Below are 18134 nucleotides of genomic sequence, written 5' to 3' on the forward strand. Positions count from 1 at the left end.
CGGGGCTAATGGCCGTTGTCAATTTTTGTTTATTGTTTCTTCTAGTCTAAAACGGTTAGCAAACACACCTGACATGCAGTAGCTTGTCTGCGGAATAAGATAAAAAAGAACCTTATGTTGACGCTAGGAGTTAAACCGTGTGCTCAGGTATCAGAAGGATGCCGTTTTGAAGCTCTTTTTTTCCTCGTGTAGGGCCTTTTGGTAGCAGTGTACTCAGTTGGTGCCGCCGTTGTCTTTTGAATCCAACCAACTATAAAGTTATACACCATCCTTCATATTTTGGCGGTAGAGCAAATAACTCGAGTCGGGTGTCTGTGTTGGTCCAGAGGGTGTGACTCGTTAGGCACCTCGTTCAGATTAACTCGGATTTGATAGGGGCATATAAGGACTTGCATAATTATTAAAATTCCAGTCTCAATGGACAGCGACTGTTGACCGGCGGCCCGCACATTTAAAGGCTTGTTCACACTCTTGCGTTTGTTTACGACCGAGGTCTTCTGATCTCTTACGGCGAGAGAACACATTTGCACACTGGCGCCATCTATGGGATGGCCCTGGAACTGCACTTCACTAGAACGACTGTTTCGCTGAGTATTTGCGAGATCGAATAAAAGTACTATCAGGAAAAAAAAAAAAAAAAAAAACGGTCGTTGACTGGGGATATTCATCGCGTGTTTTGGAAACTATTTTTGCGGTTTCGTCTTTAGTCCACCAGGCGAAATGTATAGCTGATGCGCTCGAGAAGGCTGGCGAGGAAAGCTGCCGCCACAGCTTGCTGATCTCGCCACTAGGTAGCCATGAATCTGTATAGGTAAGTACATAGTTTTCTATCTGTGTTCCTATTCCGCTCACTGCTCACCATTTGACGGGCCTGAGGACTCGTCAAGCTGTATATTACAGCTATTTTCCGTGGGTCCCTATCACAACTGATGAAAATAACCCTTCTTCTCCTTCTTCTTCTTCCTCCTCTTCTTCCCGAGCTTATTCTTGTTGTTGTTGGTGGTGGTGGTGTCGTTGTTTTTGTTGTTGCTGTTGCTGTTGTTATTAAACATTGTGAAAAGCTTTTAAAGCAAATAAAAAACATGCTGCGCGAAAAACAGAAAAAAGGGACATATACGGAAATTGCATGTGTTCCACGACTGCCCGGTAGATGGCGTCAGTCGGTTCATTCGTCGGTTCATCATCATTGTCGTCGCTTGAGAGCCAATATTACAGAGTATCGAACCAAAAAACGTCGATCGTCTGCAAGCGTCTCCGCCTTTCCGCCTGCTTTCCTCTCGTCCCGCGACAAAGCAGAGCATGCGCACTTCTGATCAATCTCCGCAGGATGCGTCCGCCATTAAATTACGAACATTCCTCACGGTTTGCGCTGGATCCTCTCCACTCGTCGTAGGAGATAACAAGAGGCTGTACGAGCGCTTGGTCGTATGACCTGTCGCAATCCTGGCTTTACAAATTTCCTTTATGAACAAGGTGACACGAGCGGGACGTCTTTTTTTTGCAGGTCAACAGGGCGCAGTCAGGTGACAACAGTGTTCACGTGACCAGCTAAGTGACCCCTCGCCGCCTTTCTCAACCCCCCCGCCCTTCCACTGGGCTGAAGGTTTCTGTGTTCATTTTGATCGTCTTCGTCCTCGGTGACCACGTAGGTGGTCACGCAATCCCCGTTGTCCCGTAACTGGCGCCTTGACGACCTGCGAAAAAGGGTGTCCCGACACGAGCTCCAACACTTCAGTCAAGACACCTTAAATGAGCACCAAATCTATTACAGATGCAGTAAGGCTGGAAATTTAACTGGTTATCCTACCATTTATTTACTTAATTCATGCATGGCGGAGGAAGTGTATAGCCGTTTTTTCGGTCAGAACTGAAGTTTTCTCTGGGTGCATCATGCAAATTACAGAAGCAACAGGGACCACCATAAATCCCGAAGCAAAATATTTCATGCAAGCAGTACCAAAAATAAAAAAAAACTATTGTCATGCGTTAGCGTCGTATTGAACTACCGCGCAGACACCACAGGGCCCGTCAACGTGGCCTCGTGAGATGCTGGCTCGTGCTTAAACCTTCTTTACGCCGAAAGATTGCTAATTTGTTCGTTTACATTTTTTTTTTCAAAACCCGATCTCTATTATTTAGCGGGAAACCAAATCACTCTAGATATCATAATGCAGCGATCACTTACGTAAACTCAGGATTCCAGAGTTTCACACGAATATCTAGTCTAAATCATTCGATCCTCTTACGCCTATTGACTAGAATCACCTTTCCACATCAAATGCCACAATTCTTATTCCTGTTGATTTTAAAACATGCTGTAACCGGACTGGTAGGACCTTTCTTTTTTCGTGATTTTCTCGTTTAATTTACTTTTTGGGTCGTATAATCTCACCGCCCTCTGTAAAGTTTCCGGGCCCTGAGTGAACGAGCGAATAAATAAATAAATAAATATGACCTGGATCCTACCGACCGTGAGATTGTTAAGCACTTACAGGCTTTACTTTCTTCGTCAGAGAAGCGGAAACAGGGGATGTCAGCCGCAGAGGGTGAAACATAAACACGGTTTTACCGGAGGATTCTAGGCTGCAAACACGGTCGCGATGCGCAGGAATTTCGAGCTGCCTCAATTAACCCCGGGATAAGGGAACCCTCCGTCCCATCTCGGCGCCGCAGAGGGAGGGTGATAATGCAATTAATGGAGATGTGCAAGCGAGCTGGACAAGAATAGCGAAGGTAATCCCTGGAGAAACGGAACATGCGGGAAAAAGGACAAACACAAGTCTCCAAATACAGCCAGTGGACTAATGCGGGACCGAAATAACTCCGTCCGGTCCCGGTATTGAACGCTCTACGAGCTGAGTTAACCAGGAGTTAGTCGTCAGTAAAGCAAACGGGTATTATCAGCTGCATCCGAGCCCGAACCCGGTGGTGTTGTGGACGCAGCTATTTAGATATGGTGACGGTACGCGTACGCCGCCCGGTATGGGTTATTTTCATTCGTTCCACGTTGGCGGTTGTCCCGACGCGTCTAAACTTCCCCGGCGTTCCATGGTACGTAGAAAGACACGAACAATACGTGGAAAAACTGAGGAAGAGGAGGAGAGGACAGCGCGCCGAGCTCTGATTGGAGGGATTAGAGGGTAGACGCCAAGACTAGCTGCTGTTGACTCTACCCTCTGTGCTTACGAAAAGGTCACCGTAAAATTGCGCAAGTTTGGGAGCGTGCGGAAATCGTTACGCTACTTAAAAAAGGGAAAACATTTCGCTGAAACTAATCTAGTTTTGTTTAAAACACTCTCAATTTAGGCTCAGTTATTACCTACGTCTTGTTCATTAAAAAAAGGTTGGTGAGGAACAGATTTTTTTTTTTTTTGTACCAGGGTTTGTGCGATTTTTGCCCGATTTTGGGCCGGCATATGTGTTACAGTATTTAATTTTTTTTTCTTTAAATCAACTTTAATTATACAATGCATATTATGCATTATGTAATTTACATGGTCCTTCTAGAATGTCACGATTTTCATATCTGCGTGCACCGATAAATTCAACTCAAAACGGGGCTAAAATATTAGACGAACCAATTTAGAGACAGGTCAGTTCAATTCGATATTGGTGCACACCTTCAAATCTAAACCCCCTCCCCCCAATATTCACCAAAATATATATTAATAAAAAGATGAGTGTCTTAACAATATAATCACGCAAAAATAACAGAAATATTAAACGAATCATGCGCCAAACTAGATGCGCACTCACCTCGCGGCTACTTCGCTCTTGATGTGAAATTGTAAACACTCTTAAGGTTATCTTTTCTTTACTCACCAGGTCAATAAAACTGATCAAAGGCTGGCATGTCACACGTGGTCTCTAAGAGTGCCTCTCGCTGAATGTTCCGCAAAGATCGGTGCGCCTTGAGGATTGTGTACGAAATGAAATGCGGTTCTTTCAGGTCGATGGCGCCTATGATTCGTCTCACCCTAAGATGGACTGCAGCAAAATGTACGGTCCGAAAGATCCAATCATAAGTCAGAAGCAAGAACGTATACTGCTGCAACGTGATACTCCACGTGGTTTCTGGGTGGGTTCTGATTGGAGCTGAGACCACGTAGCTTCGGTTATTGTCCATCGCAGTGTGAGACAAAGTTTAGCTGTTGTTCGGGAAAGTACACTGGGCGAATTTCTCCCGCGACTTCGGAATTGCCGATGAGTTGTCGATCGTTGGGACACCAATCACTCGGATTGATCCGGATCACTACCGAGAACTTGATTTCTTGTAACTCGGGGACGTTTGAAAAGGCAGGAACCAATCAAGGGCCCAATATTTTTGCGCGACCCCTCGTGGTTGTGACGATAACCGAAAAAGGTATTTGGCGTCTTTCCGGTATTCATCTCAAAGAAGCTCTCACGTTTTTGCTGTAAGTTGTATTATCTGTAAATAGCAGCATCACCCAGATAATTTTTACCGTTTTCATCCTTTTGCACTGAAAAAAAAAAAGCAAAAAAACTTTGGGCTCAAGTTTTTTTTTGTTTTCGTTTTTTTTTTCTCTAATCCCAACACTACGCTTATGATCTTTGAGTGTGATAAGTGCACTACCTAAGAACACTTTTGCGAAACATTTTATTGACATTAGTTTGCTTTATTTTTTAACGATTTATTTACAACCGAATAGCGCTCGGAGATAGCCCGTAGAACAACAAATGGTCGAATCCGCCTTGTAAGTGGATCTTAGAGTTTTAAACCGTGTGTTCAGATCCTTCGAAGAGTTCCCCTCACGATGTACGCGTTACGTAAAACTTGACAGTCGTAACGGCATCTCGAGCGAACGTAATGCCGATCGATAGACGTAAATCTCTCTCAGACGTACGGATTCTATAACTGCACTCCTCCCGTTTTAGTCACTGACGTAAGCCGACGTTGCGTATTCCCCGGACGAATGCACAAAAAGAAGGGGGGGGGGGGGGACGGTGTGAGGCAGGAACCCACTGCCTCTTTGACACGCAATCCAAGAGACACGTAACAAAATAATAACAAAAACAGAAGAAATAGAAGCCTCTTTCCGGTTACGCGACCGTGAAGACTAAAATAAGGAGGTCGCGGACTGACGGGTGTCCGTGCAGGCGGACAGTTCGTAGAAATCGCTCGAGAAAAATATTCGATTTTTAGAGCTCTGCGGCAACGCTTGTCTCGTTTTCACGCTTGGCCGGCCGTTGTGGACCGACTCCCTCGCTTTCGAAGTTTCTTTTGTATGTGTACTCAAAGTATACCGCTTGATTTTCTTCGACTGTCACTGTTCCCGGTTCAAATGGGGCGCGTCTCAAGCTACTTCGACGGTGGCCATATATACAGGCTCACATTCTTCGTTACTTCGCCGCGGCTCCACTGCTTGTACCATCACACGAAAAACAGTCTGCAGAGAGGAATGAGTTTTAGGGAACCGTTTTTTGCACATCCGATAGAGTACGACGGGCTCTCTGCTACGAACTCAATATATGAGAGCCTTCTTTAATAGCGCATGCGCAGTGCGTACCGGAGGGCCCATCGCACCGTATGGGTTGTGCAAAAAAATGAAAGCCGTTTACAACTCCCTGTAACACCGAATTAGAGCGCAGCTCTTGAGGAGGAAGATGGAAGCGTACTGAGGGATAGGTGACTCCTTGAGGTCACGTGATCTCGAGGGGGTCACGTGACTTCAGGGGGTCACGTGACCTCAGGGGGTCACGTGACCTAAGGGGTTCACGTGACCTTTGGGGGTCACGTGACCTCGGGGGTCACGTGACCTGAAGGGGTCACGTGACTTCTGGGGGTCACGTGACCTCGGGGTGTCACGTGAATTGGGTGGGTCACGTGACCCCCAAAGGTCACGTGACCTAGGGGTGTCACGTGACCTGGGTGGGTCACGTGACCTCGGGGGGGGGGGGTCACGTGACCTCGCGGTTACGCCGACGCCGCTCAAGCCGGAAACGGGCCCCTAAGAGCTGCGCTCTAAAAAAGGGTTCCCTAAAACTTCCTACTGTCTGTGACGGTTATGACGGTGCTGCGAAGTTGGAGTCCCGCTGCCCGTTCACTATACAAACAGTGTTCGGTGCAAACGTGCCGACACCCGCGGACGCGCCCCATGAATGTTCGTAACATGTTTGGTTTGTATGATTGAAACATGTCTGCGGGTATGTTTTGTATGATCAATGTGACCGTCATACAAGGAAGAGGCACGCCTCAGACGGTGTTAGCAAACTGTCTGACTTCACACTAGCCATGCAAAACACTGTCGTCAGAAATGTTGGAAGCATAGGAATGTATAGACGCTTTGCAGCAGGTGTGCATGGACGCCGCCATAACTGACCTTCAGTTTTTGTTTCCTCTTACTCCGTTTATTTCACTTCATCATTACCATAGCAGGCCAGGTTATTGCCATATGGGATTCAACTGTGTCCTTTTCTAAAGCATCGGTTTTTGTAGAGGATCGTAAACTACCGTTTCAGTTGCTCGGCATCTCGGTAAGACAAGAGAAGGTCAGCAATGGCGGCTGTAATTTGGCGCGTGTGTAAAGCGTCCATAAAGCAAAAATGCTTCGATCGTACTGGAGGTATGTCCGCAGTTGAGTACGTCCTGCAGCAAACACAGTGTCTTTGTACGATGTATACGAGCGGTGTGAATGCAACTTTAGGATTGTTAATTCACCCTGTAACCTCGAGAGAATAGGCAGGTTCAATCCTGAAGTAGTTGCGTATTTGAGCTCGCCAATATGTAATATTTGTTTTATGCTAATAGACGCTTTGCATCAGCTGTGCATGGACGCCGCCATAACTGACCTTCAGTTTTTGCTTACTCTTATTCCGTTTATTTCACTTCATCATTACCATAGCAGGCCAGGTTATTGCCATTCAAGATTCAACTGTGTCCTTTTCTAAAGCACCGGCCTTTGTAGAGGATCGCCAACTACCGTTTCAGTTGCTCGGCATCTCGGTAAGACAAGAGAAGGTCAGCAATGGTGGCTGTAATTTGGGGCGTGTGTAAAGCGTCTATAGATGGGGCGAGGGTTTAAGAGAAGTCACTTTTAGAGGGTCTGTGGAACGATATTGGGTTCTTTCTCACTTTCTATGAGATTACTAGCGCTACAGTGACCAAGGTATACTCGCACGCAACGCACCTGACCAAGAAGCTTTTTTAGTCGCGGTGTAATTTCGCGAATGAAAGTGGCCTTTTTATTTCAGGCTCTCCTTCGCAAACCTCGATGACTTATCATGGGGGCCGCAGTATTGACGCATTTTTCGAGATTACCCGGTGATGAGGGCATTTAAATGCGGCTTACAGATTGGGCCCGAGCACTGCGCGCGCTTTATATTTAAACTTGTGGCATTCAACACGTGGGCGATCATTCGGGTAATGGCTTAGGTCAAATCGCTGCAACGACGAGAATAGCCCAAGCTTAAAAATGACAGAAACCCAGTGCTTTCTCTGTACTTCGTTAACCACCAGCAAACGGTTATGATGTACAATGGCGGCGTGCAATCTGTACGTGCACAGATCACGATGCCGCTATTGCTTGCTGCGAATGGATGGGGCAAAAGCTGCTCGATTTTGTTTTTCTAATTTTTTGGGGGGGACTGTCGTTGGCTTTGTTAGAAAAACTAACTTTTGCCTCGTGGGTTTTCGACGTCAACAATTATTTATAAGCGGTATTTATTGAAAGTACAACAACTCTTGCACCCTAGCAACACGTGCGAGGTTAGCCTGACACGTGTCGCTGGTATGAGCAGGTCGCGCCGGATGCACCTGATATGGGGAGAGTGCGCTCGCTTCGCTTTATATTGGAGGGAAGACGCTTGGGGGGGCTTATATGGGTCAAGCTGCTTACGTCAGACTGCGCGACACTTCTGATGCGAGAGGTAGCTCACGCCTTGGCCGGTGGCGTCATCTGGGTAACGTAATATTTTATCGCAAACAGAACAAACTTACCGTGCCCGCTACGCTATCTATTGACGGCCTCGCGAAATTGGGACGTCATAGGCCCGCCGCTTTACCCGTTGGCGCGTTGTGATCGTCCCCACAACGCCGCGAGAACACGCTGGAAGATAGCGTTCGCATACCAGCGGTCGCCTGGAATGTGCAGCTCTGGCTCGCGTGAGTCATGCGTGGTCCAGCCGCTTGCACTTCTGTTTGCATCCTCCTCGATGCGACAAGTAAAACGCCGGGTTGCGGACAGCACGGTCCGGGTTTTGATTTTGTCTGCGCCACTTACAGTAAATCTGGATAATTGCAATTTTGTCTAGCTGTGATTAAGTATGGTTGATCGTAACTTTATGTGATTATGCATTGCCTGCTACGCGCTATTTATGCTTTCATGCTTTATGTTACCTTCGTTCCGCTCGAGTGTAACGCCTTTCCTATGAAATCTGGACCTTATGCCTTTGTCAGACGCGCACGTTAAAAGCCTTCAGAACAAACTCCTTTCAAGGATCGGCGAACCAGCGCACGCCGATAAGCTCAATATCACGAGCTAATTCGCCGGTTCTTGAAAGGAGTATCGTTCCGAAAGTCTTTAATGTGCCTGTTAAGTAACGAAGGATTTTGTTAGAAATAAGTAATATTTGTTTTAGAAAAGTCTATCTTTCTATAGTTGCGTCGGCATCGTCTTTTTATCTGCCTATGTTTGTGTCCACATTTTTGGGCGTTTGCTCACAGACCCGCGGCAGGGGGTGAGAGCGTGAACGGGGACTCGTCTTGTTCTCTCAAGCGCGGGGGGCTTCGAGCAACCACGGGGCTCGGTAGGGAAGAGTCGGACCCCGGTCGGTTAACAAACGGATTGGGTTTCAGTTGGGGCGCCGGAACACCCCTGTCTTGGGCTTCTGTCCGCACTTGTGGCTTTTAAGCGGGTGTGCTTATGTCGGGCGTATTTCGCCGCTTAGTGTAGAAAACTTCGCATTTAGTCGACGCAATAACTTAACTTGGTGGCGCCAGCCAGACGGCTGAGAAAGCATGTGGTTACTCTACAGAGAATTTGAGTTTGACCGTTGAAGTGTCGGAGGGGGGTCACGTTGACAGCTCGCTGGTCATTGGGTAAGAGTGTACCACGTGACGATGGGCCAATTTGAAGTGATTGGCCCGTCTCTGGAGGGAAAGGAGGCCCCTACGAGTCTATAAAAGGGCTGCCGAGAGGATTCTCGGGAATTCGGCTTTTGAGATCAGATAGATTCGGCTCTTGAGACTGGGGGACTAAAGTATGGGTTTTAATTTTTGGAGTTCTGTAAATTATTGTTGACTTGTTGTCGTTTTGTTTTGAAAAGGAACGTGGCCACACTGGCCATCGTAAACCAACCACGTCGTAATGTGTCCAGCGGGATCGAACAACTTTTAGTTTTTTTTTTCTTATTCGACTTCCCGGGGGACTTCCATCGGGCGAACACCATCAACGGTCGTCACCATCCTGACCGGCCCCTCTCCCTCGGAAAGTTGACTTGCCCGTCTGACAGGGGTATTTGAATACATACCGTACTAAAAGTGAAAGACCGTTCTTAACGTTTGACGCCAAGGTGAAGCGTCAAAGTTTTCATAAACTCACGTGAAAGTGCAGTGCAGCTACGGCAATTCTGGCATCAAGTCTCGCGGTCAAGATTCTATGGACGCTGCCCAGACACCCACGACTACCGCTGAACTGCTCGTGCCTGAACCCTTAAAGTGAATGCTCCTTTACTTTTGTTCTTTTCTTTTTTTGTTACGCAATTTTTTTTTTTCTTAGACACCTGGATGTTTCGTTGCCAGGCGGTCCATCGATCGGGAGGTTCAAGAGATGGCCAGCAAGTCAGCCTTTCAGCTGTTCCCTCGAATGTTTTTTTTTTTTTTTGGTTTTCCCTGGGATGATTTTTTGTTCTGTTTTGTTTTTTCCCGGGATGGTGTGCTTGTTTCCGCGGTACCCAAGCTTTGCCGTTGTTTACAGTGGTCGCCGGAATACGGAGAAAGCTCGCAGCCGGTTGAATCTTGTTTTTGACTTTTTTTTACTGATTTTCGATAGTGTGTTCTCTTTTCCCCTTCCTTCCTGTTTTCTTAAAAAAAGAAAAAAGAAACTACAGCATTTTTGTTAGTACAATGACGCGGAACAACTAGTAAGAAGGTCTCACTTGTTTTTCTATGTTATTGTACTGGCATTGATTGTGTAGTTGTTTTGTTCTTTTCGAGTAAGAAGGCAAAGGAAGAGGGAAGGCAGAGAGAACGGTAAAGGTAAAAATAAAATGTGCAAAAAGAAGTAAATGGGGTTGGTAGATACCGACAAAATAACAAAAATAACTCCTTCTGTTGTCTTTGTTTTCTGGTGCTTTTCGAATCTAAGATGTACCAACTTGCCCAACTCCAGATTCTTCTATAACTTTCGGAACTCTGGAACTAGATTAAAACAGTAGCTGCAGTCCGCCTTTTCTTTTTTTTTTTCAATCTCGGTTGTTTACGAGCAAAGAGTCAAAGTACAGGCTAGCTGGTGGAAGTGAACCATTTCGTCGTTTACCCTGAGACTGGGTTTTTTTTAGAAGAGCAGAAGTAACAGAAAAAACAGACAGGTCTCAAACTGAGTTTGAGACCTGTCTGTTTTTTCAGTTACTTCTGCTCTTCTAAAAAAAAAAAACCGAGTCTCAGGGTAAACGACGGAATCGGTTGTTTAGTTAGATTGTTGAAGGTTCCCCAGCTCGCCGGTTATGTCTAGAGTCACTGAATAGGTTTCCAGAGTACCGAAACTCCCAGGCTCCGCGCCGTGGCGTTTAAATTCACCCACACCGGTGTCGCAATTTCGGATTCTTGCATTGTACAGTGTACAATAACTCTACGCATACCGCGTCGCTAGCGTTGTCGAAAATTCTTTTAGGGAAGTTTGTGGCGCTGTGGGTAGACGCTTGAAATCATTTGCGACATCATTTACAATGCAGTCTAGCTGCACTCTTGTGATCATTACTCTGTGGTTCACGTTAAAGACCCCCAGGTTAGTAGTCACACCTCACTGGTAGAATACCTCACTTTGAGATGAGTCACCTATCACTGGATAGATATTCAAAATACCAATAATTCACTCGAGAATCGATGGTCTGTGCCGTGTTCCCATTGTTGTGGCGAACTTTATCGCTTAGAGCTTAGCCGCTTATTTCTGTCATCACATTAAGCCCTGACATTTTGTTTTTATTTATGCTTTTTGAGCATTCAAAAGACTGTCGTAGAAATGCAGAAGCAGTTCATCGATTTATTTAAAACTGCATACAAAATTTTCAGGACTTGACAGGGACAGGATAGATTGAAACCTAGTATCGCGTCGAGCATGGTCGTTACCTTGCGACCATGTACCGGATGGAAAGGCGTAACTTCAGTGGTCTCTTGAACCGCCGTGGTGTTGGCAAACCTGGCGTAGGGTAACACCTTGTCCCACGTCTTGTGTTCCACGTCGACATAGATGGAGTTCATGTCGGCGATGGTCTTGTTGAGTCGCTCCGTGAACCCGTTGGTCTGCGGGTGCTACGCCGTGGTGCGACGATGACTGGTGTGGCTGAGACGAAGAACTTCTTGCGTGAGTCGCGGCATAAATGACGATCCGCTGTCTGTAATTAAAACCTCGGGAGCGGCGTGCCTAAGGACGATGGACTCGATGAAAGACTGCATGGCGACTTTAGTAGCAATTCTTGACGGAAGGGCTTTGGTTTCGGCGTGTCGTGTAAGATAATCTGCGGCGATGATTATCCACCGGTTCCTTTACGTCGATAGTGGAAACGGTCCAAGCAAGTCCATTCTGATCTGTTGAAAAGAAGAAGTTAACGGCGACATCGGCTGAAGAGGTCTTGATGGCTTCGTGGGCGGTTTCTTCCGTCTTTGACATTCGGCACACGATCGGGAGTAGAGATGAACTGACTTAGGAGGCTTGGGCCAGTAGTACTTTTCACGAATCCTGGCAAGTGTACTGCTGTACCCGAGGTGTCCCGCCATAAAGCCGTCATGGCATCCTTGGAAGACCAACAGCCACGCTGTGTAGTGGTCGCTGAAGTTTTCCTCGTACAGCAGCCCTTGTCAAATGGCGAAGATAGGCAGATTTGGTAAGAAAGCACGGAGAACCGTATTCCTTTGTCCCTCTAGGTGTTCAATGAGTGCTCGCAGTTCAGGTTCGTCTCGTTGGAGTGCTGCCATGTCACTGACATCCAGAGCGCCAAGGAAACTCACATTGTCGTCCTCTTCGGTGCAGGCAGGACCGGCCTCGAAGGAGGCCTTTGACAATGTGCATCCGGCCGGACTCAGTGGCTATTGACATATCACTTCGTTGCTGATTACCAATTAGAAGGCCCTGGATCGATGCTGGTAGCAAATTTCGACTCAGTATTGCAATAATATTGTGCTTCCGGCCACACTTATTGACGAACTACATATCACTCATTTGCTGGTTATCGATTAGAACGCCCTGGATCGGTGCGGGCAGCAAATTCCTACTCAGTATTGCGATAGTATTTTTTCAAATAATTTCGCTATTATTACTGGCAGAAATAAATGAATTTTCAATATAGTCTGCTTTTGCGCCGTGTGAGTTTTTGGTTAGCTTGCTACGAAAAGACTTGAAAGCCTTAAGGTCGTTTAGATCTCGTGATTTTAAAACAAAATTGATATAGAACTCCTTTATACGATTTTTTTTTAGTAAACCAGAAGTAGTTTATGGTTTAAGTAATTTCTTGGAAAACCTTACTGTTTTGCAGGGAAAGTGATACGCATAAAGAAATGTAAAAAAAAAAAAAGAAAGAAAATTGGTATGCTTTATTAGTATCACATAAATGAAACAAAAGTTTGAGTTTATAAGGGATAGTTGCTGTCGAAATGCATTCAAACGATTTGAGGAAATGTCTTGGAATGAGCGTATATTCTTGCAATCGCTACCTTTAATGGTGTACATCCCCGCTATGCAAAGAAATAATGGAAGGTGATCGCTTATTTTGTACGCTATAGGATCCCGGCTTGATCTTTTCAGAATCGTAGTTCGTAAAAAAAGAAATCCATAAGTGTCTGGGTCGATGCTGTACACGTCAAAACTAAATTTCCCAGGATTAAAAAAAAAGATTTCAGGTCATCACATTTATTTCTTACTGTCTCGCAGTTTCGGTGGAAACACGGAAATATTTTTTTAAATTTCATGCTGTAGATATGATCTGAGCTCAGTAGGGAGTACATACCTCGTCTTATCCACGATTGATCATCGACTAGCGCTCGCACTAGAAATTCTGATTTTTTATGTGTTCTTTTTTCCACTAAACCCCCCCCCCCCCCCCCCCCCCCCCCATGCTAGCAATACGCATCGCAACTGTCTTATTATCTTTACGAGCAGAGATCTTCCCGCCGGACGACCAGACAAAGTTCCAGCCTACGGTTTTCTTTTTTGCGATTGCAGCACCCCTTTGGCTTGAACCCGTTAGAAGTGCTCATTCAGGTAGATAGGGCTGCCCTGCCTACCGTAATCGAGGTCTTTTGTTGTCATCCTCTTCCTTTTGCCCGTTTTCAATATTTTCTCTCGTTTGGCTCGCTGCACGAAGCGAACGATTATGTTTTTTTTATGTGTGCGGCAAGTACGCAAAATAGACCCTTTTCAAAAGTTGAACCAGCAACATTGACAGTCGCGATTGCTTGGACAAGAAACGCGTGTTTGGATGCGAGCCCTCGCCGCACGTGGACGCAGCCCCCGTGTCCGATACCACGGCAGCTCGATCACAAACAAGGGACGGCCAACCACGTCGTGCCGCCATACAAAGGCAAGATGGATCAGTTTTCACTCCGTGTTGGCGCTAGTAGTCGCGTACGCTCCGGGCAATTCCGAGGACGCGCGCCTGCTGAGCAGCAGCGAAGAGATAACGACCAGCGGAGAGATACCACGGAGCAAGCCACCCCAGCGCCGATGATTTATTAATGCGATTAAGATGCAATTAATGCAAAGGTGCAAGCAAGCTGGAGAAGAAGGGCAATAATAATCCCTAGAGAAGGGGAACAAAGAGGTCAATGGACAAACACAAATCCCAAACACAGCTATAGGTGACTGGTGGGCGACCGGAAAAGTTCGCCTGATCCGGGTATCCTATAGCTGTGTTTGGATATTTGTGTTTGTCCTCTGTCTCATTTGTTCCCCTTCTCGAGGGATTATTATTGCCATTCTTTTCCAGCTCGCTTGCACCTTTGCATTAATTGCATCTTTATCATAACCTTAAAAATGAAAGCCGTTCACCCTTGTTTCAGTTAGACTGGTGGCAGCTGATAAAACCCGATGCTCTACTGACGTCTAACCCCTGGTTAGCTCAGTTGGTAGAGCGCTCCACTCGAAATGGCGAGGTCCCGGGTTCGATACGCGGACCAGGCGGATCTTTTCGGTCGCACACCAGCCACTTTTAGCTGTGTTTGGAGATTTCTGTTTGTCCTTTGTCCCCTTTGTTCCCCTTCTCTAGAGATTATTATTGCCGATTTATCCAGCTGTCATCGGTCGGTAGCGCCGCGGTGGTCGCCCGGGATACTTGGCGCGTTTCGCCGTCTGCGGCGCATCTGGCGGGCCACACTTTTGTGTTTCGGATCGAGCGGCCGTGCCAATACATGATCCGTGTATGTGATCAAACAATGTCGGACAGGCGTTGGCGCAGACTTTTGAAACGAGTGTATTGTAGAAAAACAATGAATGCACACTGCAAAAAAAGAAAAAAGGAATAAACATGTTTTTTACGGCGGAGCTGTAAAGGGCTAGTTTCTCCAGTTTTGTGTCCGGCACCAGACAAATGTCGACACTAAAATCGGGACAGCTACAGCCATCTGTGAGCGACGGTGGCAACCTTTCCAGCCTTTCCGTCAAGGTGCGCGATGGTCCGGCGGTCGCCGTCGTGTACGTCCCCCCCAAGACGCCCAAGAGAGACATTGAAGCATTCATGATGGACGTCTTCGGCTGGGTCATGCTCGGCGACGACGCGTCTGCCGTAGTGACGGGTGACTCTAACGTTGACATTGCACACCAGGAAGGAAAGTGGTTCACTTCGTTTATGCTCGAGCGCTTCGAGCTTGTGTGTGGGAACGATCCTACGGTGCGTGCACGACCAGGCATCGGACGTTTATATAGATCGTCTTCACGAAAAACGTGCCTGCCGTCACCGTACACCCTATGGCGGTGTACCACAGCCATCACAAGGCCATGGTCACTGGTTACGAAGTAAATAACAAACCCGGACCGTGATATATGTCTGATTCTTTAGTCGTCGAATAACCAATTACACAATCACATCTTAATCCTTACATTTCTAAGTACTTCATTCCAACCATAGTACAGCTTCGCTGGTCTTGCTTCTTCACCAGAGTGGGAAGGCTGACAGTTTTTTTTCTAATAGGAACTAATTTAATTTAGATCGGACAGCTTGTCACTCGAGGAGTGCACTTTGGTTTCTACAACCGGAAGGACACCTGGAGCTCTTCCTATGATCTGATTTACGAGGCGCAGAGTCAATTTAATTCATTTCACGAGAAGGGTAAGAAAAGCCCCGAAGTCGTTGAGTCTCGTGCTGATATTTCCATTCTTGTCCGGCTCCCAGACTTCTTTCAAAGATCAGACGACAACGCCAGGTTCCGCGCTCACCGAACGTCGTCTGGCGAAGCTGCGCTCTAAGAAAGGTGACGGCCTCAATTAAGTTGGAGCTCTTTAACGAAGTCTTTGAGGTGACATAAAAACTAAAAGAAAGAAAACAGCCGACGCGCGTATTCAGTTATTCAGTAAGAGCCTATTCCTGGAATGTAATTATGTTTCTTTCCTTTATTCTTTTTCTCTAGAAAGAAGGAAGCGCAGTAGCGTGATAGTGAATAGATCTTCCTTGCCCTTTTTTTTTTTGTCGAAATATCTTTCCCTTGCCAAGGTAGGTTGCAGGAGGTAATTTGGCCAGGTATGTGTGCTTTTTATTTGCACGGACTTTGTGTCTGTAGAATTCGCTATACACATAATACAATTTAAATAACGCAAAAAAGAAGAAAAAACACAGGGAGGGGAAGAAACTCAGGACAAGCGCTTGATCAGTGTTGTTTATTTTTCCCCTCCGTTTGCATTTGTTGCGATGTTTGAACCATATCATATACAACGAGTACCAGCTCCCTCAGGTCTCGACCTCATTATATTTCGTTGTATGATTTTCATATTATCAAGTAAACAACCCAGCTTCTTTATTTTCATGCCCCCGACTCAATTTGCACGTAAATTGACTTATCAATTCTTAGTGCCTCGAAATCCAATCTGGAATTCGAGGTGCGGATGCCACTCACTTTGAAAAGGAACAGTCGAAATATGCACATACATGTGCTGATCAAATGGGATACATGCAAACTCATTAAGAAGCCCCCGAAATACAAACTTTTCGGCGGAGCTGTGAACATAGATGCACAGAAGGGTACAAATACATAGGACGAACCGGCCGTTGTATCAATGACCGCTTACGTGAGCACGAAAACGAAGCCACTTCAAGAACTAATAACATCATGCATCCGACCGCGGTTCACGCGAACGAATGCATTGGATGCGCGCCTGACATTGCAGGAACCAAGACAAAAGGGGGACACCGCAATGGCTACAGATGTGAGATCATCGAATCCTTTCTCATCCAGAACGCACAAAAACAACGTTCCGTCGACCTCAGTAACCTTATCAAGACGGGAATTACAATTCAGCAGGCCTGAACTTGAAAAATATCGCAACTCCCCGTAAAAGCACACCATCACGGTAGTTCTGCATGTGACTCGAAGTTCTTCCTCCCCATTTTCATCTCCCAGTTTGCCTTCCCCCTTATCAAACTATCTTCGTTGGGGTCTCGTTCAGGGTGCAATGTTCTTGCCCAAAATAAACGTCGTTGCTAAATGAAAGAACGTGATTGTCCTGTGCTTGTGCTCCGTGTTTTATTTTTTCGATTTTATGTATTCAAGTTCAACTCGCTCGCCTTTACACACTCCTGTTCTTCCTTCCTTTGAGTTTTCTGCTGCCATCTTGCAGGCACGCGTTCTTTGTCGAATAAAAACTCAAACACCCCAGTGAAAAATCGTATGTACAAAAGAATTCTTTTCGTCCAATAAACGCACATGATCAAATAAAATCATAGAATAGCATAAAAAATCCTTATACCGACAATGTATTATTATATAAAAAATTGTCAAAATTGTCTTATTTGTTTCTTATAACTTCTTATCAACTCTAGTATTTTTCTTATATCTACTGATATGATCTTATTGATCAGATGCGTTCATTGGACCAAGATATTTCTTATATATATAAGATTTTTCACTAGGGTACGAGGGACCGTCGAATAAGTCCCTTAAGTTATGTTTCATTCGAATTCATTACGCAAAAGTAAAACACGTCTATACATTATCTTTTGACAAAGTCTTCAATCCCTACAGTACATGTCTTCCAGCGCTAATAATTGCGTAAATTAATGTAAAAAAAGTTATCGTGACGTTCTTACATTTTAGGCACGAGTTCCCTGTCATATTAAAAAGGCAGATACGAAGAACAGTCAAATAAGAACCTTAAATTATTTTTGCTACAATGTTATCGCACAGAAGTGGGACACATCTACACTATGTTTTAAAATAGTTTTCGTTCCGCAGAATACATGGCTTTTAGCGCCAAAGTTCCCATGAAAAAAAATATTTTTTTTTGTAGCTTGCGAAGTCATTTATACACCGCGAGTTGCAGTTATTCATTGAACCAAAAGTGCATTCCTCCCATTGCCTCAAGCGGTACAAAAATGCGGTAACCACGAGGGGCCTGAACGATGACTGATAGCTATTTTATTCACAGTAACTCGTCGAATTTGTTTTACACTACGATGACTTCCTTCGCTGCAATGAACCGTTTTTAGCTCTCAATGTGCCTGAGCTGTCCATGAGAAACAGTCGCAGAACTCAGGCAGCTGTGAACTTCCTAGTACGCTTGCCTGAGTGACAGATAAGCTTCACCATATTGCAGCTTCAGTCGACGACGAGTTTCAATATTGTTCGCTGACAGAACGCTGCTCCAAAGGGGGTCGTTCATCTTTACATTGCGACTGTGACGTAATACTGGTTGTCTGCGCTGTACAGACAGTGCAGTGTAGTCCTTGCTTTCATGACATATATATGCGCCCGACTG

At 45.8% G+C, this 18134-nt stretch overlaps 1 non-coding gene across 1 annotated transcript; it reads left to right on the forward strand.

Annotated features, from left to right (window-relative positions):
* The first annotated feature begins 14278 nt into the window (after positions 1-14278).
* Positions 14279-14351, forward strand: Trnas-cga. Its single transcript has one exon. It is a non-coding gene; the product is annotated as a tRNA-Ser (tRNA).
* The last annotated feature ends 3783 nt before the right edge of the window (positions 14352-18134 follow it).

This window comes from Ixodes scapularis, unplaced genomic scaffold, assembly GCF_016920785.2.
Source record: "Ixodes scapularis isolate PalLabHiFi unplaced genomic scaffold, ASM1692078v2 PGA_scaffold8__174_contigs__length_109621045, whole genome shotgun sequence".
In the NCBI taxonomy this organism is placed as follows: domain Eukaryota; kingdom Metazoa; phylum Arthropoda; class Arachnida; order Ixodida; family Ixodidae; genus Ixodes; species Ixodes scapularis.